Below are 25,267 nucleotides of genomic sequence, written 5' to 3'. Positions count from 1 at the left end.
TTATCACTTCTCACTTTGTTTGCCTTCTACAACATCTATCCCAAAGCTTGTTCAGTTTGAGTAAATGGCTTAAACATAAAAACATAGAAAAATAGGAGCAGGAATAGGCCATTCGGACTTTCGAGCCTGCTCCACTATTCAGTATGATCATGGCTGATCCTCTGTCTCACTACCATATTCCCGCTCTCTCCCCATACCCTTTGATGCCTTTTGGGTCTAGAAATCTATTTATCTCCTTCAATATATTCAGTGACTTGGCCTCCACAGCCTTCTGTGGTAGAGAATTCCACAGGATCACCACCCTCTGAGTGAAGAAATTTCTCCTCATCTCAGTCCTAAATGTCCTACCATGTATCCTGAGACTGTGAGCCCTCGTTCTAGACCTCCAGCCAGGGGAAACATCTGCCCTGCATCCAGTCTGTCTAGCCCTGTCAGAATTTTATATGTTTCAATGAGATCCCCTCTCATTCTTCTAAACTCTAGTGAATACAGGCCTAGTTGATTCAATCTCTCCTCACACGCCAGTCCTGCCATCCCAGGAATCAGTCTGGTGAACCTTTGCTGTATGGCAAGTATATCCTTTCTTAGGTAAGGAGACCAAAACTGCACACAGTACTCTAGGTGTGGTCTCACCAAGGCCCTGTACAACTGTAGTAAGACATCCTTGCTCCTGTACTCAAATCCTCTTGCAATGAAGGCCAACATACCATTTGCCTTCCTAACTGCTTGCTGCACCTGCATGTTTACTTTCAGTGACTGGTGTATAAGGACACCCAGGTCCCTCTGTACATCAGCATTTCCCAATCTAGCACCATTTAAATAATACTCTACCTTTCTGTTTTTCCTAATGAAATGGATAACTTCACATTTATCCTCATTATCCTGCATCTGCCATGTATTTGCCCACTCACTCAACTTGTCTAAATCACCTTGAAGCCTCTTTACATCCTCCTCAGAACTTACAATCCCACCTAGTTTCGTGTCATCAGCAAACTTGGAAATATTACATTTGGGTCCCTCCTCCAAATCATTGATATACATTGTGAATAGCTGGGGCCCAAGCACTGATCCCTGCGGTACCCCACTAGTCACCACCTACCACCTCAAAGAAGACCCATTTACTCCGACTCTGTTTCCTGTCTGTTAACCAATTTTCAATCCATGCCAGTATATTACCCCCAATCCCATGTGCTTTAATTTTGTACATTAACCTCTTATGTGGTTATGGGCTTGTGGGTGTCATAGACTGAACTGTGCTGCCTCACTTTACACTCATCTTAAGGCCTGGCCAAAGTGGCCATTAACTTGTCCAGGCAGCGGTCGTTCAGCCGAACTTCCTGCCTCTCTTCCACGGCCATGTTCGAGCCCGGGTGGCCCTGGAGATGGAGCATGCGGTGTCTGCCGGCATGCTTCAGGCCTTCCGCGACCACTGGGCACCACGGGGACTGGAGTGCATCATCACCCCGGCCAATCAAATTTCAATTTAATTTGTTAGGTTTCATTTAATTGTTTATTGGTTACAGTTTATTTGGTTTAGTGTACTTCAAAAAGAGTACACTCATCTGAAGCCCTGGAAATGGAGCACGTGGTGTCCGGCGGCACGCTCAAGGCCTTCCGTGGCTGGTGGGCACTGCAGGGACTGGAATGCATCATCACCCGGACAACCAAATTTTAATTTAATTGTTAAGTTTCATTTAATGGTTTTTTAAGTTACAGTTTATTTGTTTATGGTCCATACAAAAGAGTGCACTGATCTGAAATTCCTTTGAACCACCCCTTAAAAGAATTATCTTGCATGAGATTTGAAGTCTGTTATTTTCTGCATCATTTAACCCTTTTTGGATTCGATTTAGTAAAAACTCCTTCACACATACTGCATGTGATCGCCTTTAAAATGTTCTGATCTTTACAATTGTCATTGCTGATTTTGATGGTCTCATTGATTTAATCTTTTGTTATTAACATACCTTGCACTATTTCTTTAAGCAAGATAATTGTTCTAATACTTCCTTTATCACGTCCTTAGCTCCTCCATAATCCTTAGTTAGGGTTTAGGGGTTGGCATTAGGGGCTGGGGTTCGGGGGGTTAGGATGTTAGGCTATGAGACAGTGATTAGGGGTAGAAACCACTATTGACAACGCCAGTGTCACCAGACGTGCTCTCTTTCATTTCATGGTGTTTTAAGCTCACGCAGATGAGTCAGAAAACAGCCGCATGAATTGTTCATTCAAGGAACCTTCTTTCTGGCCCGAGCCTGATTTTCTCTCTTCTTTCACATCTCTAGTCAGAATCAGGGGAATTTATAATGGGGAACAAAGAAATGGCAGACCAATTAAATACATACTTTGGTTCTGTCTTCACAAAGGAGGACACAAATAACCTCCCAGAGATGTCGGGGAACATAGGGTCTAATGAAAGGGAGGAACTGATAGAAATCAGTATTTGTAGGGAAATGGTGTTCGGGAAATTGACGGGTTTGAAGGCCGATAAATCCCCAGGGCCTGATAATCTACATCCTAGTGTACTTAAGGAAGTGGCCCTAGAAATAGTAGATGCATTGCTGGTCATCTTCAAAAATTCGATAGACTCTGGAACAGTACCCATGGATTGGAGGGTAGCTAATGTTACCCCACTATTCAAAAAAGGTGGTTGAGAGAAAATGGGGAATTACAGACCGGTAAGGCTGACATCAGTAGTGGGGAAAATGCTTGAGTCCATTATAAAAGATGTAATAGCAGAGCACTTGGAAAACAGTGACCGGATCAGACAAAGTCAAATTGGATTTACAAAAGGTAAATTGTGCGTGACTAATCTACTGGAATTTTTTGAGAATGTAACTGGTAAAATAGATAAGGGAGAACCAGTGGATGTGGTGTATTTGGACTTTCAAAAGGCTTTCAATAAGGTCCCGCATAAGAGATTAGCATGTAAAGTTAAGGCACATGGGATTGGGGGCAAGGTATTGACTTGGATAGAGAACTGGTTGGCAGACAGAAAGCAAAGAGTTGGAATAAACGACTCTTTTTCTGATTGGCAGGCAGTGACTGGTGGGGTGCCGCAGGGATCGGTCCTTGGACCCCAGCTATTCACAATACATATTAATGATCTGGACGATGGAACTAGATATAATATCTCCAAGTTTGCAGATGACACAAAGCTGGGTGGGCGTGTGTGCGGTGTGGAGGATGCCAAGAAACTACAGGATGATTTGGACAGGTTGGGTGATTGGGCAGAAGCATGGCAAATGCAATATAACGTGGATAAATGCGAGGTTATCCACTTTGGTGTCAAAAACAGGAAGGCAGATTATTATCTGAAATGGCAATAGATTGGGAGAAGGGGAAGTGCAACGAGACCTGGGCGTCCTTGTGCACCAGTTGCTGTAGGTAAGCATGCAGGTGCAGCAGGTGGTTAAGAAGGCAAATGTTATGTTGGCCTTTGTAATGAGAGGGTTTGAGTACAGGAACAAGGATGTTTTGCTCCAGTTGTACAGGGCCTTGGTGAGACCACATCTTGAGTATTGTGTGCAGTTTTGGTTGCCTTATCTGAGGAAGGATGTTCTTGCCATGGAAGGAGTTCAGCGAAGATTCACCAGGCTGATACCTGGGATGGCAGGAATGACGTATGAGGAGAGATTGGGTCGATTGGGCTTGTACTCGCTGGAGTTTAGATGAATGAGAGGAGATCTCATTGAAACTTATAAAATTCTAACAGGACTGGACAGACTAGATGCAGGAAGGATGTTCCCAATGGTCAGGGAGTCCAGTGTTAAGTCTGTGTGTTCTAGTTGTATTTAAGATTAATTACTGACACAGACTACAAGAATAACGTTTCAACAGGTCTTTACTAGTTGGAGGTCAGGGCTATACTAACAGCAATATCACTACACAGTACTTATATACCGGTGGTCACCACCGGTATTACGTATACAGCAGCCAGAGATAGTAGTACATCTCTTAAGGTGGAACAGGCTTAAGTTCTCTTAGGGTGGAACAGGTTACATACACCACAATCCTCCCTTTTTAGCTTAACAGTCATATCCCCATTTAACATAACATAATAACATATATACGTATATAACTTCAGGTATAAACAGTTCAAAGATTCAGTCTCTCAGGAGGCCTTCTGATTCGGGTTGGATAACGAATTTCAGTGGTCTCTGATTCTTGTTGCTGAGGTGACTCCTCTAGTTGGTTTCCTATGTATTGGACGTCATCATCAGGTACATTCCCTGCCGAGGTAGATGCTTCAGGTTCATTAACGTCTTCCACAGTTGTCTCTGTCGCAACCATGGGTTCGACCCTTGCTCTCGATTCTACCAGTTGATCTGCATGACGCCTTATCACATTGTTACCAATATCTACTGTGTACATCAGAGGTGGTTGTCTGGCCCGAATTGTTCCGGACTGCCATTTTTCATTTCCATAGTCCCTTGCCAACACTGGTTGTCCTACGTCGAAACTTCGAGTGGTCTTGTTATTAATATGCCGGAACTGTTTGTTTTCCACTTCCCTCCGCACATTTGGTTTTAACAAGTCCAACCTGGACCGCAACCTCCTGTTATAAAACATCATGGCAGGACTTTGGTTAGTTACTGCATGAGCGGCGTTTCGATATGCCATTAGGAAATTGTCCACCTTGTGTTGTAGCGGAATCTGATCATCATTCATGGCCTTTATTGCCTTTTTGAATGTTTGGACAAATCTCTCGGCCAACCCGTTTGTCGCTGGATGATATGGGGCAGAGGTATAATGTTTCACCCCATTCTTCTTTAAGAATTTTTGGAATTCTTCCGACACGAACTGTGGTCCGTTGTCCGAACATATCTGTTCTGGCAATCCGTTCCTTGCGAATATTGTTCTTAACACCGTAATTGTCTTTTCTGAAGTAGTGGTATTCATCTTGATCACTTCTGGCCATTTGGAATGTGCGTCCACCGCAATTAGGAACATGGAGTCCATGAATGGACCAGCAAAGTCAATATGTACGCATTGCCATGGGGCTGAAGGCCATTCCCATGGGTGTAGCGGTGCGATCGGAGGTGCATTTTGCACTTTTTGGCACCCAGCGCAGCTTTTCGTCAACTCCTCTATCTGTTGGTCAATACCCGGCCACCATACATAAGCCCTAGCAAGACTTTTCATCTTAAAACCCCCCAGATGACCTTCATGCAGTTCCTTTAGAACTCTTTCCCTTAACTTGGGAGGAATAATCACTCTTGTCCCGTACATCAAAGTACCATGGCAGACGGACAGCTGGTCTCGCCTTGCCGAGAATGCCGGTAACAGAGGATCACCATGTGTTGGCCATCCCTTCACTGTCACCTCGTAGACTCGGGACAGTGTCGGGTCGTTCCTGGTTTCTCTTTCAATACTTGCATTGGTGACTGGTAAACACTCGATGATGGTCGAATGAAATAACTCAACAGGATCAACTTTCGTCGTCTCTTCTTCTTCAGGTAGTGGCAGGCGCGACAGCCCATCAGCATTGCCATGCTGCTTTGTACCTTTGAATTCTATTTGATATTGATGTGCCCCTAGGAAAAGGGACCATCTCTGGAGTCTCTGTGCTGTCATCACCGAAACACCCTTCTTAGGGTTAAAAATGGATACCAACGGCTGATGGTCTGTCAGAAGTGTGAATTTTTGGCCCTGCAGGTAATGATTAAACTTCTTCACTCCCCATACAAGGCTGAGAGCCTCCCTATCGATCTGCGCATAGTTGCGCTCAGCGGAGGTCAATGATCTGGATGCAAACGTGACTGGCCTTTCCGTGCCATTTGGCAACTTGTGTGAGAGTACTGCCCCAATACCATATGGAGAAGCATCACAAGCCAACCAAATAGGCAGTGTCGGGTTGAAGTGAGCCAACACTTCCTCTGAGGTGATCAATTCTTTGCTTTTGCGAAATGCCTTCTTACAGTTTTCGCTCCATTCCCATGGTACCCCCTTCTGTAAAAGAGCGTTCAGCAGGTGCAGTACCATGGATAGATTCGGTAGAAACTTATGGTAATAGTTAATCAATCCTAGAAACGACCTCAACTGAGAGACATTATCCGGAGCGGGAGCCTTTACAACTGCCTCTATCTTGTCAGGAGACTTATGAAGCAACCCCCCGGTCAATGACATGACCACAGTACGAGATCTGCTTCTGAAAGAACTCACATTTCTCCCGATTAACTCGAAGTCCATACTCTTTCAGTCTGTTGAGCACCAGTTCCAAGTTTGCGAGGTGTTCTTCATCACCATCTCCTGTAATCAGAATATCGTCCAGGTAACATTGTGTGCCTGGAATTCCCTGTAATACCTGCTCCATGGCCCTCTGCCAAATTGCTGGAGCCGATGCCACTCCAAAAACCAGCCTATTATACCGGTACAAACCTCTATGCGTGTTGATTGTGAGGTACTGGCGTGACTCTTCTTCAACCTCCATCTGCAAGTACGCCTGCGCCAGGTCTATCTTGGTGAAGTGTTTCCCGCCAGACAACGAAGCAAAAATATCCTCAATCCGCGGAAGCGGATACTGCACCGTGTGAAGCACCGGATTAACGGTGATCTTGAAGTCTCCACATATGCGAACCTTCCCTGGTTCTCCTGGCTTGTTGCTCGAAGAACGTTTCATAACGGGTACAATGGGCATAGCCCACTCACTCCAATCTACCTTAGACAGTACACCTGAACGTTCTAGCGCTTCCAGTTCCGCTTCTACAGCAGGTCGTATTGCATAGGGTACCGGTCTGGCTTTGAAAAATTTTGGGTGTGCATGTTCATCAATCTTGATGTTTGCCGTAATTCCTCTCAGTGTTCCCAGTCCCTGCTGGAACACCTCTTTAGCATCATCCAATATTCTGGACAATCGTTTAGGTTTGACATCTGTTTCCCCGGAATCTACCGTTAGTGCCTTTAAGGAGTGCCAGTCCATATTCATTTTCCTAATCCACTCCCGTCCCAGTAGTGGTGGACCTCCTTCAGGTAGCACATATAAGTCCATTACTTGGCTTTCTTTGCCCTTGTGGACCACTTTTACCTCTATCTTTCCGATGGGGTACACTCTTTGCCCCGTGTATGTTTTCAATATAATCTCCGTATCCCGTAGGGGAATATGTTGGAATAACCTTTTGTAATCTTTCTTATTCATGACCGTCAATGCCGATCCAGTGTCCAATTCCATCTTTACTTGGACTCCTGCTATCTGAAGAGTGATCCAAATTGTCTGGAGATCTGCATCCTTACCAACGTTGTGTACTCTTAAGCTACCCAGTTCATTACTGCTGGCGTCTGAATCTGACTTCTGTTCGTTCAAACTGTTCTTTGTCACCTTGTGTACCTTTATGTATTTTCCTTGCGGTGACTTTTTGTTGCTGGTCTTCTTTCCTGACCGGCATACTTTAGCTATGTGGCCAAGCCTGCCACACGTTCTGCATTCTTGGTTTTTAAACCAACACTGGTTCTGATCGTGCGTTGTCTTTCCACAAAGATAACATTTTACAGTACTCAAAACCAATTGATTTGTACTGAGTTCCGGTGACCGTAGCTGCATTACTGCTGTGCCTCTCGCTGCGGCTTCGTGTGATGCTGCCATAGTGACCGCTTTCTCAAGCATCAGCTCATTCTCCTCGAGCAGTCGCTTTTGTGTATCTTCTTTTAATAATCCACACACAAATTTATCTCTTAGCGCATCTGTTAGTTCCATTCCAAACTGACAGTACTTTGCTAGCTTACGCAATTCCATTAAATATTCAGCATTGCTTTCATCTTTCAGCTGCTTTCTGCTGTAAAATTTAAATCGTTCCGCTAGCATCAGCGGCGTGGGGTTTAGATGATTTCTCAGGACAGTAACAATCTCCTCGAACGTCTTCTCCACCGGTTCATCTGGTGATAAAAGGTGTTTCAATTGCCCGTATGTCTTCGCACCCATTAAGTTTAATAAAGTTAGTGCTTTCTCATCATCTGGGATTTTATTTGCTTTACAATAATTTTGTATGCGTTCTACATACGTGGCCCAATCTTCGATGTCGCTATCAAAGGTATTAATGTTCCCATGTTTAAGCATCGTTGCAATTTTTTTTTTTTTTTTTAGTGATTTCCCTTTTTCCAAGATGGCGGCTTCCCGCTCTTGTCTTCGTCCTCCGCCTACAAAATGGCGGTTTCCCGCGCTTGGCGGTCTTTCCCGCGCTCACCTTCTTCACCCGCTGGCTGCAATGGCGTTTGGCGTGCCGCTGCTGCTCCCCTTTCCCAGCAGTTAGTAACTCCCCTGACGCTGTCTCCGCTTCACTGCGGCTCCCTCGGGCATTCGCGCTTCCCCGATGTCACGCCTCGCAGCCCTTCTTGCAGCCCGGTTATTAGCACCGGCTGCGTTCGCCTTCACCGCGGCTCTCGCGCCTTCAGTCGCCCCAGACGCTGCGCCTTTTTGGCCCGAATGCGGCCCGGCCCTTATCACCAGCCGCGATCGATGTCCCCACGCTGCGCCTTTTGGCCCGAATGCGGCCCGGCCCTTATCTCCGGTCGCGATCGATCTCACCGCCCTTATTCCTCTGTCTTCCCTCCCCGTCTGTACAGCCAACGCGGCCGACTTTCTGCTCGCGTCGCTGACCGGCTTACCCACCACCGAGGTAGAAGGAAGATAGCTGACTGCCGCTGATGGAGGCTTCGAGTTCAGGATATCTTCTGCACTCCGGGTTCTCAATGCCTGCCGCGCGATGTGTCTTCCAGCAGGGTGATGAGGGTGGATGCCTCTCTTCGACGCCCGTTCTGTGGACGAAGCCACCGTGGATATAAACTGCCGCAGGGTAAGAATCGGACTCGTCGCCACTGTTAAGTCTGTGTGTTCTAGTTGTATTTAAGATTAATTACTGACACAGACTACAAGAATAACGTTTCAACAGGTCTTTACTAGTTGGAGGTCAGGGCTATACTAACAGCAATATCACTACACAGTACTTATATACCGATGGTCACCACCGGTATTACGTATACAGCAGCCAGAGAAAGTAGTACATCTCTTAAGGTGGAACAGGCTTAAGTTCTCTTAAGGTGGAACAGGTTACATACACCACATCCAGAACCAGGGGTCACTGTCTAACGATATGGGGTAAGCCATTTAGGACAGAGATGAGGAGGAATTTCTTCACCCAGAGAGTGGTGAACCTGTGGAATTCTCTACCAAAGAAGGCAGTAGAGGCCAATTCATTAAATACATTCAAGAAGGAGTTAGATATATTTCTTAAGGCTAAAGGGATCAAGGGATATGGAGAGAAGGCAGGAACAGGGTACTGAAGTTGGATGATCAGCCATGATCTCATTGAATGGCGGTGCAGGCTCAAGGGGCCGAATGGCCTACTCCTGCCCATATCTTCTATGTTTCTATATTTCTATGTTTCTACATTTGCCACAGAAAAAGACATCAGGGTCATTAGACTTTGGACAGGAAAAGGCAGTTCCAGATGTTGTTCTGGTTACATCCAATCATCGGCCTGCCTGAAAAGGTCTTCTGATAAAAACCTGTCATCAGGCCCCACCAGTAACCATCTGATTCCACTGTCATATCTTCATACATTACCCGCCCTCACTAGAGCTGGTTTCACAACCATGACCATTCACCATACTGAGGCTCTCTGATTCCCATTTATAGACTTAGTGTAAGTGGGCCCTGGATTTGGTGTCCCACTGTAAGTGGTCGCTGGATTTGATGTCTCAGTGTAAGTGGGCCCTGGATTTGGTGTCTCAATGTAAGTGGCCCCTGGATTTGGTGTCACAGTGTAAGTGGTCCCTGGATCTGGTGTCTCAGTGTAAGTGATCCCCACACGGAGCGGGTTCATACATGTGGCAGCCCATCCGGTGGTGCCTGCTGGGTCAGGATATAAAGAGGCTGCACATTGTTCCTCCTCTCAGTGCCAGGGGGAATGGGGCAGATATTTAAAGAGACAGTGACTCCCCTTTCTCTGCGTATTTATTGTAAACAGGACAGTCTTCTTTGTCTTGGAGTGTCAGAGGAATCGACAAACAGAGCTCCTATTAATGGGTCGGGTTAGGGATAGAAACAACTGTTTACAACATCAGTTTCACTCGACACATGATTTTTAATTTGGTGTCACAATATAAGTGGTCCATGGATTTGGTGTCTCAATGTAAGGTGTCCCTGGATTTGGTGTATCAATGTAAGTGGTCCCTAGATTTGGTGTCACAGTGTAAGCTGTTGTGTATGTAACCTGTTCCACCTTAAGAGAGCTTAAGCCTGTTCCACCTTAAGAGATGTATTACTTTCTCAGGCTGCTGTAGACGTAATACCGGGGGTGAACACACCGGTATATAAGCACTGTGCAGTAATCTTGTATTCAGTATAGTCCCTACCTCCAACCAGTAAAGACCTGTTTTTATTGTTACTCATTAGTCTGTGTCTTAATTAACTAAATAATTCACAGACTTAACACTGGCGACGAGTCAGGTTCTTACCCTGTGGCAGTTATTCCACAGCGGTTGAAGAGAGGTTTCAAACCACACCACCCCACTGGAAGAGACAGGCATTAGGACCCTGAAGCCTCCATCAGCTTGTGAACCGGAGTAGAAGACAGGGCTGGGGAAGACAGAGGTACAGGGCGATAGCGATCGGCAGATAAGGGCCGGGCCGCTTTGAAGTGAGGGGCGCAGCCGGGCCATCGATCGCAACCACCGATAAGGGCCGCACTCGGGCTGAAAGGGCAGCGGCTGCAGAAATTGAAGGCGCGAGAGCCGCGGTGCACAGCGCGGGCCATCGATCGCGATCGGGAGATAAGGGCTTTGGAGTGCGAGGCGCAGCTGGGCCATCGATCGCAAGCACTGATAAGGGCCGGGCCGCTTTCAAGTGCGAGGCGCAGCCGGGCCATCGATCGCATCCGCTGATAAGGGCCGCACTCGGGCGATCGCGGCGAAGATAAGGGCCGCACTCGGGGGCTGAAGGGAGACGGCGTCGGGGGATGGGTGAAGACCGCCAAGCACGGGAAAACCGCCATTTTGTGGGCGGAGGACGACGGCAAGAGCGGGAAGCCGCCATCTTTGATAACAAGTAAAGAAAATAAAATCTGAGAAATTGCAAATCTACAATGCCTAAACACGGGAATATTAGCACCTTTGATAGTGACCTCGAAGATTGGGCCATATATGTTGAAAGAGTAAAAAATTATTGTAAGGCCAATAAAATTCGTGACCAAGATAAAGCTCTAACATTATTAAATTTAATGGGTGCGAAGACATACGGGCAATTGAAACACCTGTTATCACCAGATGAACCGGCGGATAAGACGTTCGATGAGATTGTTACTGTCCTGAAAGATCATCTAAACCCCACGCCGCTGATGCTAGCGGAATGATTTAAATTTTATGACAGAAGGCAGCTACAGCATGAAAGCAATGCTGAATATTTGCTGGAATTGCGTAAATTAGCGAAATATTGCCAGTTTGGAACGGGACTGACAGATGCACTACGAGACAAATTTGTGTGTGGTTTATTTAAACAGGATACACAAAAGCGACTGCTCGAGGAGAATGAGCTGACGCTTGAGAAGGCGGTCACTATGGCAGCAGCACACGAAGCCGCAGCGAGAGGCACGGCAGTAATGCAGCTACGGTCACCGGAGCTCAGTGCACACAAATTGGGTGTGAGTTCTGGCAAATGTTATCGTTGTGGAAAGACAACACATGATCAGAACCAGTGTTGGTTTAAAAACCAAGAATGCAGAACATGTGGTAGGCTTGGACATATAGCTAGAGTATGCAGGTCAGGGAAGAAGACCAGCAACAAGAAGTCACTGCAAGGGAAATACGCAAAGGTACACAAGGTGGCCGAACAGGAGTCCGATTCAGACGCTAGCAGTAATGAACTGGCTGGCTTAAGCAGTATTGAACTGGCTAGCTTAAGGGTACTCAACGTTGGTAAGGGTGCAGACCTCCAGACAATTTGGGTTACTCTTCAGATAGAAGGAGTCCAAGTAAAAATGGAATTGGACACTGGATCGGCATTGTCGGTCATGAATAAGAAAGATTACAGAAGGTTATTCCAACATATTCCCCTACAGGATACGGAGATTATATTGACAACCTACACGGGGCAGAGAGTGTACCCCATCGGGACAATAAAGGTTGCAGTGGCCAACAAGGGCGAAGGAAGTTAAATAATGGACTTATATGTGCTACCGGAGGGAGGTCCACCACTACTAGGCCGGGAGTGGTTTAGAAACATAAATATGGACTGGCATTCGCTAAAAGCCATAAAGAGTGAGAACTCGGTGCAAATAATCAGCCCAGACTCTAGAACTGATGATGGTAAGACCAACCCATGTGCAAAAGACAAAGTTTCAGCACAGAATTCCACTGAGCAACAACAACATAGTTTAACAGAGAATTCTGAGTCTGTCAAGTCTACTGATATGCACATTTTTGAGGGACACTGGGCTCGAACTCAACTCCATTTCAAACTACAACAGCAATTAGAACAAATGATTCGCCGTTTTGAGCAAGAGATGAATGAAATAAAAAAGTTCTTTGTTACAGAGTGGGAGAATCTGGAAAGTCAACAGAAGCAACTGATGGAGAAAATGGAGCAGGAGCACACCAACCATCTGCGCGAGGAGGCCGAACGAATCAAAGCTGATTCAGGTTCTGAACGTGCGTGCCATAATCTGGTGTCAGAAGAGTTAACGGTCAGCCAACTCCTTCATATGCTGAGGGACAAGACTCTGAAATGGGAAAAACTTGAACACGAGCTGCGATCTTCAAAGGAAAAGGGTTCAGAGCTCTCAAAAGTCATTGAGATGGCTGATGTGACGACACAGACTGAAACGACTGCAACAGAGCAGCCATTGGATGCCAAAAGTACGCTGACTCACGTCAATGTAGAACAACAGACCGCTGAAACAGCTGCTCCGGTAGAGGGATTGCAAAGTCCGATCAATCAATCTCCAAAGGAAGTTGAAGTATTAAAATCACAAATGAGGTCACTAGTAAACGACTTGCTGAAAGCCCAGAAAAAGCTGGCTGCAGAGGTACACATGAAGAAGTCTCTTCAGGAAAGATGTCTGGATTTGGAACAAGAGCTGGCTAATGTCCAGCTGGGTATGGAGGAAATAGACGACCCTCTCACTTGTCTAGCTCAGGACGACACCGAATATTACCATGACCTGGTGGACGACACCGAATATTACGATGTCCTGTCCTGCCCAGCTTGTAACTTCGACTCCCAAAGTGCAGAAATCATGGAGGAGCACCAAAAGTCTACGGAACATCGGGAGAAGCTGGCTCTACAACGGAAACAGGAGGAAGAGAAGGAGGAACTGCGCATGCAGCTGGCAGCTGTGGCAGCTGACAATGGAGCCCAGAGAGTCTCCAAGAAGCAGAAAAGGAAAAGTAAAAACAGAAGATGACCCATCTGAACCATTATCACCTCTACCAGATCACACACGTGGTCCCTCCGAACGGAGCCAAATCAGTTCGGAAGTTCAAGCTGTTAAATCCATGAAAGGACTATTGAATGAGTAACGTGAACCGACTACACCACAGAGATTGAATCTGTGAACTGTTTTCCGCAGAGACTGAATCTGTGATATGTTACGTTAAACATGAAGTTATATATGTATATATGTTATTACGTTATGTTAAATGGGGGGGATGACTATAAAGCTAAGAAGGGAGGAGTGTTGTGTATGTAACCTGTTCCACCTTAAGAGAGCTTAAGCCTGTTCCACCTTAAGAGATGTACTACTTTCTCAGGCTGCTGTAGACGTAATACCGGGGGTGAACACACCGGTATATAAGCACTGTGCAGTAATCTTGTATTCAGTATAGTCCCTACCTCCAACCAGTAAAGACCTGTTTTTATTGTTACTCATTAGTCTGTGTCTTAATTAACTAAATAATTCACAGACTTAACATAAGCGCTCTCTGGAATTAGTGTAAAAGTGTAAGTGGTCCCTAGATTTGGTGTCTCGGTGTAAGTAGTCTGTACATAGAGCAGGTTCCTAAGGCACCGCCCCTACACAGAGCAGGTCTCTGCGTGGCCAACTGAGTTAGGATATAAAGAGACCACGCGCTGTTCCTCCTCCCACTGCCTGGGGGAATGGGCCAGATATTTAAAGGGACAGAGACTCTCCTTTCTCTGCCTATTCATAGTTAAAGGGACAGACCCGTTTATCTTGTAGTTTTGGCAGATTTCACTAACAGAGCTCCCATTAACAGTCGCTCCCTTCAGTACTGTGCAGTGATTGTAAACCTGTCTGTTTCAGTGACTTGAGCCTTTCTAAAATGTCTCACTGTTTTTGATGATCCATTTGACTTGCTTGGTTAATGTTGAAAGTCTTCAAAATTTTGCAGTGTAACAAGGTTTCCTTTAAAGATGAAATAGCATTTTCTTCAAAATACTCTGCTCTTTTCCACCACCTCCCCCGCCAAACTTTAGAACACTCTGTGCTACTGACTGGCAACGCCCCAAGTTCTTTTCCTTAATCTCTGCTGATAGTTGATCTCTGACAAGGCAGCAGTTCAGGGGCTATGATTGTCCTCAGTGCCACTGGGCTATCAAGAGTAAAAATCAGCCAGTGCCCCTTCTCTTGATACCAATCCAGTCACATCAACTGGGAAGTGTGTGGCTGTCAATTGAGGACAGGATTGGACTCGCCTGTGAAACCTACCACAGTGGAAATCCTGCTGACTTGGTTAGAGAACTGGTTGGCAGACAGAAAGCAAAGAGTTGGAATAAACGGGCCTTTTTCCGAGTGGCAGGCAGTGACTAATGGGTTACTGCAGGGATCGGTGCTAGGACCCTGATGCACCATCAATTACTCAAAAGACTGAGGTTAAGCGAGTAACAGCCAGGCTTTTATTAACTAAAGAATGAAGGTCTAGTCTCGAGTGGTCGACCCGTCCAGAATACTAAGGGACTGGGAGGTAGTCACTTATATACCTGGAATAGTGGGAGGAGTCAGCCGAGGCATGTCCAGACCTGTACCTAGTGGAATACACATACACATACAGACAGGTATAACAGTGGTTTACCACAGACCCCAGCTATTAACAATATATATTAATGATCTAGACGAGGGAACTAGATGTAACATCTCCAAGTTTGCAGACAATACAAAGCTGGGCGGGCGTGTGTGCTGTGAGGAGGAAGCCAAGAAACTCCAGTATGATTTGGACAGGTTGGGTGATTGGGCAGATGCATGGCAGATGCAGTATAATGTGGATAAATGCGAGGTTATCCACTTTGGTGGCAAAAACAGGAAGGCAGATTATTATCTGAATGGCAATAGATTGGGAGAAGGGGAAGTGCAACGAGACCTGGATGTCTTGTGCACCAGTCGCTGAAGGTAAGCATGCAGGTGCAGCAGGTGGTTAAGAAGGCAAATGGTATGTTGGCCTTCATAGCGAGAGGATTTGAGTACAGGAGCAAAGATGTCTTGCTGCAGTTGTACAGGGCCTTAGTGAGAGCACACCTTGAGTATTGTGTGCAGTTTTGGTCACCTTATCTGAGAAAGGATGTTCTTGCCATGGAGGGAGTGCAGCGAAGATTCACCAGAGTGATTCCTGGGATGGGAGAAATGACATATGAGGAGAGATTGGGGTGATTGGGCTTATATTCGCTGGAGTTTAGACGAATGAGAGGGGATCTCATTGAAACTTATAACATTCTAACAGCACTAGACAGACTAAATGCAGGAAGGATGTTCCCGATGGCGGGGGAGTCCAGAACCAGGGGTCACAGTCTAAGGATAAGAGGTAAGCCATTTAGGACAGAGATGAGGAGGAATTTCTTCACCCAGAGAGTGGTGAACCTGTGGAATTCTCTACCACAGAAGGCATTTGAGGCCAATTCATTAAATATATTCAAGGAGTTAGATATATTTCTTATGGCTAAAGAGATATGGGGAGTAAGCAGGGACAGGGTACTGAATTTGGATGATCAGCCATGATCTCATTAAATGGCGGAGCAGGCTCGAGGTACCAAATGGCCTACTCCTGCTCCTATCTTCTATGTTTCTGTTTCTATGTAACAGTGTAAATGTGGGGACTGTGGAACTGGATTCAGTTGCCCGTCCGAGGTGGAAACTCATCAAAATAGTCACACCAGGGAGAGACCGTTCACCAGTTGAGCATGGAAACAGATACACTCGCTTATCTCAACAACTGCCGAACTCACTTGTTCGCAATGGGGAGAATACGTTAAGTGGGCTGTATGTAGAAAGGGATTCAATCAATCATCCCATTTACTAACACACCAGCACAGTCACACCCGAGAGAGACCGTTTAGATACTTCACGTGTGGGAAGGGATTGACTCCGTTGTCCCAACGGTTGACACTCCAGAATGTCCACATTGAGAACAGTTGCTTTAAATACTCTGACTGTGAGAAAAGCTTTCAAAGTTCAAAGCAGCTGATGCACGATCAGCGCATCGATACTGGAGAGAGGCTGTTTCAATATCTTGTGTGTGGGAAGAAATTCACCCCACCTGCTGAGATTCCAGTGAGTTCACATGTCACTGCAGGGGTTTGGATTGAGTTATTAATCACATCCAGGACTGAACCATGGCACAGTGCCCGTGCACTTGGGTTTCTGTGTGAATTATTGATGAATTTTCTCTCAATGGGATCACGGACAATCTCATTTTCCATTCGCTAATTGGGGCTTTCAATACCGGGGCTGTTGCCCAGCATGCCCCGCGGCTGAGAATGTACCCAATTGACACTGGAGGAGCCCCGTGCGCATGCGCAGTGTCTAAGTGATCAGGGTCGGGCGAGTGCGACAAGCACTGAGAGGTTGGAGACGCGATTTTTGCGCCGATTACGAATCAGCGGGGCGCAAAGAGGTAACGCGCCCGGTGGCTGGGCTTCATAAACACCTGGTGTAGGCTGCAAGCCCCGAATGAGAACCTACAGGTTTCCGTGTTTGCAGCTCGGAGGATTTTTCCCGGGAACAGGCCCGGGATAATGGTGGCCATCTTTGTAAAGGAAAGCTGAGGTTTTGTTCATCGCCCTCTTGCTTCATCGAGCAGTAGAGCGCTTGCGCCGCCATCTTTGCAACGGCTTCAATAATGGACGGGGTTTCAGGATCCCAGTGAGTGAACTGAACCCAGCCAGAGTCAGCACCTTCAGGGGAGGAGAGGAAGGGGTACCAGTGAGTGTGGAACTGAACCCAGCCAGAGTCAGCACCTTCAGGGGAGGAGAGAGAGGGGAACCAGTGAGTGTAGAACTGAACCCAGCCAGAGTCAGCACCTTCAGGGGAGGAGAGAGGGGGGAACCAGTGAGTGTAGAACTGAACCCAGCCAGAGTCAGCACTGTCAGGGGAGGAGAGGGAGGGGGACCAGTGAGTGTAGAACTGAACCCAGCCAGAGTCAGCACGCTCAGGGGAGGAGAGGGAGGGGAACCAGTGAGTGTAGAACTGAACATAAGAACATAAGTAGTAGGAGCAGGAGTAGGCCATACGGCCCCTCGGGCCTGCTCCACCATTCAATAGGATCATTGCTGATCCGAATCTAGACTCATGTCCACTTCTCTGCCCTCTCCCCATAACCCCTAATTCCCTTATCTGCTAGGAAACTGTCTATCTCCGTTTTAAATGTATTTATTGTTGCAGCTTCCACAGCTCTCTGGGGTAGCAAATTCCATAGATTTACTACCCTCTGAGTGAAGAAATTTCTCCTCATCTCAGTTTTGAAAGGGCAGCCCCTTATTCTAAGATTATGCCCCCTAGTTCTAGTCTCACCCATCAGTGGAAACATCCTCACCGCATCCACCGGATCAAGCCCCCTCACAATCTTATATGTTTCGATAAGATCGCCTCATTCTTCTGAACTCCAATGAGTAGAGTCCCAACCTACTCAACCTTTCCTCATACGTCAACCCCCTTGTCTCCGGAATCAACCGAGTGAAACTTCTCTGAACCACCTCGAGAGCAAGTATATCTTTTCTTAAATATGGAAACCAAAACTGCACGCAGTATTCCAGGTGTGGCCTCACCAATACCCTGTGTAAATGCAGCAAGACTTCCCTGTTTTTATACTCCATTCCCCCTTGCAATAAAAGCTAAGATTCCATTGGCCTTCCTGATCACCTGCTGCACCTGCATACTAACATTTTGTGTTTCATGCACCAGGACCCCCAGATCCCTTTGTACGGTAGCACTTTGCAGTTTCTCTCCATTCAGATAATAACTTGCTCTTTGATTTTTTCTGCCAAAGTGCATAACCTCACACTTTCCAATATTATATTCCATCTGCCGAATCTCTGCCCACTCACTTAGCCTGTCTATGTCCTTTTGCAGGTTTTTTATGTCCTCCTCACTCACTGCTTTCTCTCCCATCTTTGTATCGTTGGCAAACTTGGATATGTTGCACTCGGTCCCTTCCTCCAAATCGTTAATATAGATTGTAAAGAGTTGGGGTCCCAGCACTGACCCCTGCGGAACACCACTAGTTACTGATTGCCAGCCCAAGAACGAACTATTTATCCCAACTATTTTTTCCGTTAGATAGCCAATCTTCCACCCATGCCAATATATTACCCCCAATCCCGTGATTTTTTTTATCTTGATCAGTAATCTTTTGTGTGGAACCTTGTCAAATGCCTTTTGGAAGTCCAAATACATTACATCCACTGGTTCCCCTTTATCCACCCTGTATGTTACATCCTCAAAGAATTCGAGCAGATTTGTCAAACATGACTTCCCCTTCATAAAACCATGCTGACTCTGTCCTATTAAATTATGTTTATCCAAATGCTCTGTTACTGTTTCCTTAATAATGGACTCCAACATTTTGCCAACCACAGATGTTAGGCTAACTGGTCTATAGTTTCCAGCTTTTTGTCTACTTCCCATCTTAAAATAAGGGTGTTACATTAGCAGTTTTCCAATCAGCCGGGACCTTTCCTGAGTCTAGGGAGTTTTGGAAAATAATCACCAATGCATCCACAATCCCTACCGCCACTTCTCTCAAGACCCTAGGATGTAGGCCATCAGGTCCGGGGGATTTATCCGCCTTAAGTCCCATTATTTTACCGAGTACCATCTCCTTAGTGATTTTAATCGTGTTTAGCTCCTCCCCCCCCCCCCATTGCCCCCTGTTTGTCCAGTGTTGGGATATTTTTAGTGTCCTCTATTGTAAAGACTGATACAAAATATTTGTTCAGCGTCTTTGCCATCTCCATGTTCCCCACCACTAGTTTCCCGGTCTCATCCTCTAAGGGACCAACGTTCACTTTAGCCACCCTTTTTCTTTTTATATTGCTGTAGAAACTCTTGCTATCTGTTTTTATATTTTTTGCTAGTTTACTTTCATAATCTATCTTCCCTTTCTTCATTAATCTTTTAGTTATTGTTTGCTGGCTTTTAAATGCTTCCCAATCTTCTATCCTCCCACTAGATTTGGCTACTTTATATGCCCTTGTTTTCAGTCAGACACTATCCTTTATTACTTTACTAAGCCACGGATGGCTGTCTTTTCTTTTACTTCCCTTTTTCCTCAGTGGAATATATTTATCTTGAAAGATGTGAAATATCTCCTTGAATGTAGACCACTGCTCTTGTACCGTCTTACACTTTAATCTGTTTTCCCAGTCCACTTTAGTCAATTCTATTCTCATACCTTCATAGTGTCCTTTATTTAAGCTCAGTACGTTGGTTTGAGATCCAACTCTCTCACCCTCAAACTGAATTTGGAATTCAACCATATTATGGTCACTCATTCCAAGGGGATCCTTTACTTGGACATTTTTTATTAATCCTGTCTCATTACACAGGACCAGATCTAAGATTGCCTGCCCCCTGGTTGGTTCAGTTACATACTGCTCAAGGAACCCATCCCTAATACACTCTATGAACTCTTCCTCAAGGCTGCCATGCCCAATTTGATTAGTCCAGTCAATATGAAAGTTAAAATCCCCCATGATTATAGCTGTTCCCTTATTACAAGCCCCAACTATTTCCTGATTTATACTCCGACCAACAGAGTTGCAACGGCTAGGAGGCCTATAGACTACGCCCACTAGTGACTTTTTCCCCTTATTATTCCTTATCTCCACCCAAACTGTTTCACTACCTTGATCCTCTGACCCAATATCATTTCTGACTATTGCAGTGATTCCATCCTTGATTAACATAGCAACCCCACCTCCCCTTCCTTCCTGTCTGTCTTTCCTAATTGACAAATACCCTTGTATGTTTAGTTCCCAGTCATGATCATCTTGCAGCCATGTTTCCGTAATGGCCACCAGATCATACCCATGTGTAGTTATTTCTACCGCCAACTTGTCTATTTTGTTACGAATGCTGCGTGCATTCAGATAAAGAACTTTCAAATATGTTTTCTGACAATTTATTCCTGCTTTTACCCCTTTTACTACTTTACCTTTATCATTATACATTCTGTCCCTTCCTGACACGCTCTGGTTTTTAATTCCCCCTCTGCTATCTTGCTCTATTGCATTCTCCGCTGTCATTTTTATTTTTCGCTCTCTTAATACCTCCCCCCCACTAATTAGTTTAAAGCCCTCTCTACAGCCCTAGTTATTCGATTCGCCAGGATTCTAGTCCCAGCACTGGCCAAGTGAAGTCCGTCCCAACGGAACAGCTCTCTCCTGTCCCAGTACTGACGCCAGTGTCCCAGGAAGCAAAACCCATTTCTCCCACACCAGTTTTTGAGCCACGCATTTAACTCTCTAATTTTATTTACCCTAGCCAAATTTGCACGTGGCTCAGGTAGTAATCCAGAGATTATTACCCTTGTGGTTGTGCTTTTTAATTTGGCCCCTAGCTGCTCAAACTCCCTCAGCAGAACCTCGTTCCTTGTCCTATCTATGTCGTTGGTACCAACATGGACCACGACAACTGGATCCTCCCCCTCCCACTCCAAGTTTCTCTCCAGCCCAGAGGAGATGTCCTTAACCCTGGCACCGGGCAGGCAACACAGCCTTCGGGACTCTCGCTCTTGGCTGCAAAGAACTCTATCTATCCCCCTAATAATACTATCCCCTACCACTACAACATTTCTTTTAACTCCCCCCCACTTGAATGGCCCCCTGCTCCACGGTGCTGTGGCCGGGTTGCTCATCCTCCCTGCAGTCCCCGTTCCCATCCGCACAGGGAGCAAGAGCCTCAAACCTGTTGGACAAGAGCAAGGGCTGCGGCTCCTCCAACACTACCTCCTGGATCCCCATACCTGCCTCACTTCTAGTCACACCATCCTGTCCCTGGACTACATCTGAATTAATCTAATCGGTGTGACTACCTCCTGAAACAGAGTCCAGGTAACTCTCCCCCTCCCTGATGTGTCTCAGTGTTTGAAGCTCGGACTCCAGCTCTTCAACACGGAGCCGGAATTCCTCGAGCAGCCAGCACTTACTGCAAATGTGATCACCGTGAGCATCAATGGTGTCCACCAGCTCCCACATATTGCAGCAGCAACACATCACCTGATCTCCCATTCTATGTAATGAATTTTATTAATATTTTTTAAGTACCCTCTGCCCCGATTCTAGATGATGAATATCACACCTTAGAAACTATAAACCACAGAGTTTAAGCTTAAAAAAGAGAGAAATACTCACCAGATTCAGCACCTTCAGGGGAGGAGAGGGAGGGGAACCAGTGAGTGTAGAACTGAACCCAGCCAGAGTCGGCACCTTCAGGGGAGGAGAAAGAGGGTAACCAGTGAGTGTAGAACTGCAACCAGCCAGAGTCAACACCATCAGGGGAGGAGAGGGAGGGGAACCAGTGAGTGTAGAACTGAACCCAGCCAGAGTTGGTGGTGGAAACTGGGAGCGGAGAACAAACGGTCTTGAGACGTGCAATGTGTTTGGATTTTAGCACAGGGCGGAGGGACAATGTGTGGGCGGGGATTTAGAGGCACAAGAGAGGAAAGAATGTTCCATAGATACTGGAATTGTCTGTTCTGAATTTCTGTCCTGTACTTAGTGATGAGTTTTGTAAACTCCTTTTACAGGGTATTAGAAGGGGAGGATTTGAAGAAGGGAAACTCAAACCAAACATCACGTCAAGATGTGACAGCATCACTCAATTCAACAGGACCTGAATATCATCAGCCTTTGAATGTGGAAGGAGAATTGTTTGTCTGTTCTGTCTGTGGGAAAAGATTTCAAACATCAGTGTGACTGGAAAAGCAGCAAGACACACACACCCAAGTGAGAGTGTTCCAGTGCAGAGAGAGCTTTAACTAGTTACACAGCCTGAAAAAACATCGCACCATTCACAGCGGGGAGAAACCGTACTTGTGTTCTGTGTGTGATGAGGCTACAACAGATCATCCAACCTGGAGAGACACGAGCACACCCGCACCACGGAGAAACGGTGGAAATGTGGGGACTGTGGGAAGGGATTCAATTACTCGTCTGAGCTGGAAATTCATCATCGCACTCACACTGGGGAGAGGCCATTCACCTGCTCTGAGTGTGGGATGGGATTCAACCATTCATCCCACCTCCTGAGACACCAGCGAGTTCACACTGGGGAGAAACCGTTCACCTGCTCGGACTGTGGGAAGCGATTCACTCGTTCATCCCACCTGCTGAGACACCAGCGAGTTCACAAAAGCTGACATTTATAGACTGTTTTCTGATCAAACTGGAGCAGGCATTGACTAATATGGTCGTCTCTGGCTCCTGCATAGTCCAGAGACACACGTCCACATCAACAACACAGATAAACATCGTGGCCTTGGTACGGTGAGCAGAAACCACGAGTTCTGGACTTTCCTTATCCTAACATCAGATTTCTAATCCAAACATTCTATTGTGAATATCGAAGGCTGGTTGGTCACAAAACACCAGGAACATAGAAGATAGGAGCAGGAGTAGGCCATTTGGTCATTCGGCCTCTCGAGCCTGCTCCGCCATTTAATGAGATCATGGCTGATCGTCCAAATTCAGTGAAATCTCTCATCTCTAATGATACAAACCACATTTTCCCCTCTATCGAATGAATTAAACATGAATCCCTTTCAGAAGCTGAATTAACCGGGGTCCATATGCCAACATGTCCCACTTTTTGTTTTTTATGGGTTACGTTACCTCTTGGCAAAGTGTTTGATATCCTTCTTTGTCTTTAATCCTGGCTTCCTCTTGGTGCCATTGCGATCCTTACCTTTCCTGATATTTTCCATGTCCCTTATCGACTTCCTTACACAGCAGAACACAATGACCAGAATCCCTAAAGCTATTATCGGTGATCTCACCAATCCCATCGGGAACAATCTAGCCCAAGGATGTAGTTCCACACTAGATACTACTTCCCACCATTCATGATTCCCAAGTCTGGGGATTGCCTGTTCTGTCTCTCTATTTGTCTGTATCATTTGCACTGTGTGTTTCTGGGATGTGCTAATTCGCTCTATTTTGCCCTTTAAAGCCAGAGACAGGGAAGTTATATAGTGTCCCATATGTGGAATGGCTTCATCCTCCAGAGGCAGTCTCATCTGCAGATAAGTGGCGTTATGATGATGGACCAGTCCCAGTGTTTTAGCACCGATATGCCTGTTTCTCGCTGGAATCAAACAAAAGTGATGTTCTAGTATGGGGCATCGGGGTGAACCCACAGTCATATCAGTGGCAGTAGTAGTCACACAATCCTGTCCTTTTCCTTTATACACGCTATCAGTTTGGTCTTCGCCCCATTTACTTATTCCAATCTGGCATTTTGGTGATTCTTTGTTGAGGGTGAACCCACAAGCTGGAACAGTCTGTTGATGGACTATGTCACATCTACAAACCCATGTTGTCCCTTTCAGAGTACAACACTGCAGATCTGGTGCTATCCAAGTTCCCCCCTTCTTAATCAGATATCTTGGCTATTCCTCATTCTGTTTATGGATTGGACCAAACTCAGAGTCTTCCCCCATTCCAACCCATTCTACCCGATACACCTTCCAAGGTTTTGTTTCATTTCCATTTCTCCTTAACAAAGACAAGACCAATCCCACTGGTCTAATATCTTCATTTCAATCCCCTTCCCTCGGGGCCAGAAACACCATTCCCATTGGCTGCCTCACATCTTCGGCTATGTCTTGGTTCCTTTAAACCATTTTCTCTGTTGTTCTACATGAATAAACAAAGGGATTTGATTACCCTCATGTTGTCCAGTCCCTTCTGTACCACATTCATCACAAATGTCACACAGAGGCTACACACGATGCCTCGAGTAAGGCCTTGATTCTGGTTAGCCTCATTGTTTGACAATAATCTTTTTAATTGCCTCTTCATTACCTCATCGTGTTCCCACATACTTTCTATATCTATTCTGTTTACTCCTGCTAACCTTGCCGTGGCTCCTATTCCCAGCTATCCTGTCAGCTCTCGCTTTCTTTGTGATTTAATCAGATTCTCCTTCTGTTCCCCATCTTCCTCATCCCTTGGTTCCTGTTTTCTATTCTTTACTAACACATCCTTTACTAATTCTCCGACCATGTTGTCTGTTCATTGCGAATATCTCCCTTCACATAATCTAGTTGACAGATTCAAGCTTATGTTTAACCCTTTCGATTTCAATTAACAATTTCAAAACGTACATCATTCTATAATACATTTCCTGATTCAATTACTTCTAGTCCATTAACACTTGGGTTCTTTTGCTGGATCGGACAGGTAGAGTTCTTTTTGTGAGGTGGGATGTCTTTTTTAGTCCCACAGATGATGATCACCATCAGCGTTTGCACTTTGCAAACCAATAGTTAACATTACTGATCAACATAAGACATTTCTTACTTTAAAATAACCTGCTGTCATTACCTTTTCAGTTTGTATTGAAGTCTTTTACAATGTCCTTGAATTACTTATTGTCCAAGTGTGATACTAACTCTTTAACTGAACCCTATTCATTCTGTGACCAATTTAGTGTTTGGGGTCAGGGTGTGTCCCATCCCACCTGGTTCAGGGGAGTCTTCCTGGTCTCCCACATACGGGACTCCCAATTTTCCCAGGGAGCCGTTTTAGGGTTCTTTCTCTATTACCACTGAAATGATGCTTTTGCGAGGCTGTACCTCGGTTTATCACTGATTCCAAACCCAACCATTTTGAGGTCCTCTGCTTCCTGATGGAGGTGGCCTCTCACGTGGATCCATGTTTTGTTCTGGAGCCTGGAAGGTACGGCCTCCTTGTCTCCCACCTTCAGCTTGGAGCTGATTTGGATACAACCATGGCCACCTTGTCCAGACAGAGACAGCCTGACTTTATCTGTTTTTAGCCTCGCTACAAGCTTTCTTTGTTCAGTACTTAGTGGAGGCCTTGAATCTGACG

The 25,267-nt window shown here is 45.8% G+C and overlaps 1 pseudogene; it reads right to left on the bottom strand.

Annotated features, from left to right (window-relative positions):
- LOC147119731 (uncharacterized) overlaps window positions 1–25,267 on the bottom strand; it is a 178,073-nt pseudogene that overhangs the window by 17,382 nt on the left and 135,424 nt on the right.

The sequence above is a fragment of the Somniosus microcephalus genome, chromosome 4 (genome assembly GCF_052327205.1).
Source record: "Somniosus microcephalus isolate GS21.2 chromosome 4, FLI_Smic_1.0, whole genome shotgun sequence".
NCBI lineage: Eukaryota > Metazoa > Chordata > Chondrichthyes > Squaliformes > Somniosidae > Somniosus > Somniosus microcephalus.
The sequence above is the reverse complement of the archived record's forward strand: the minus strand, read 5'-3'. Positions and strand labels throughout refer to the sequence as shown.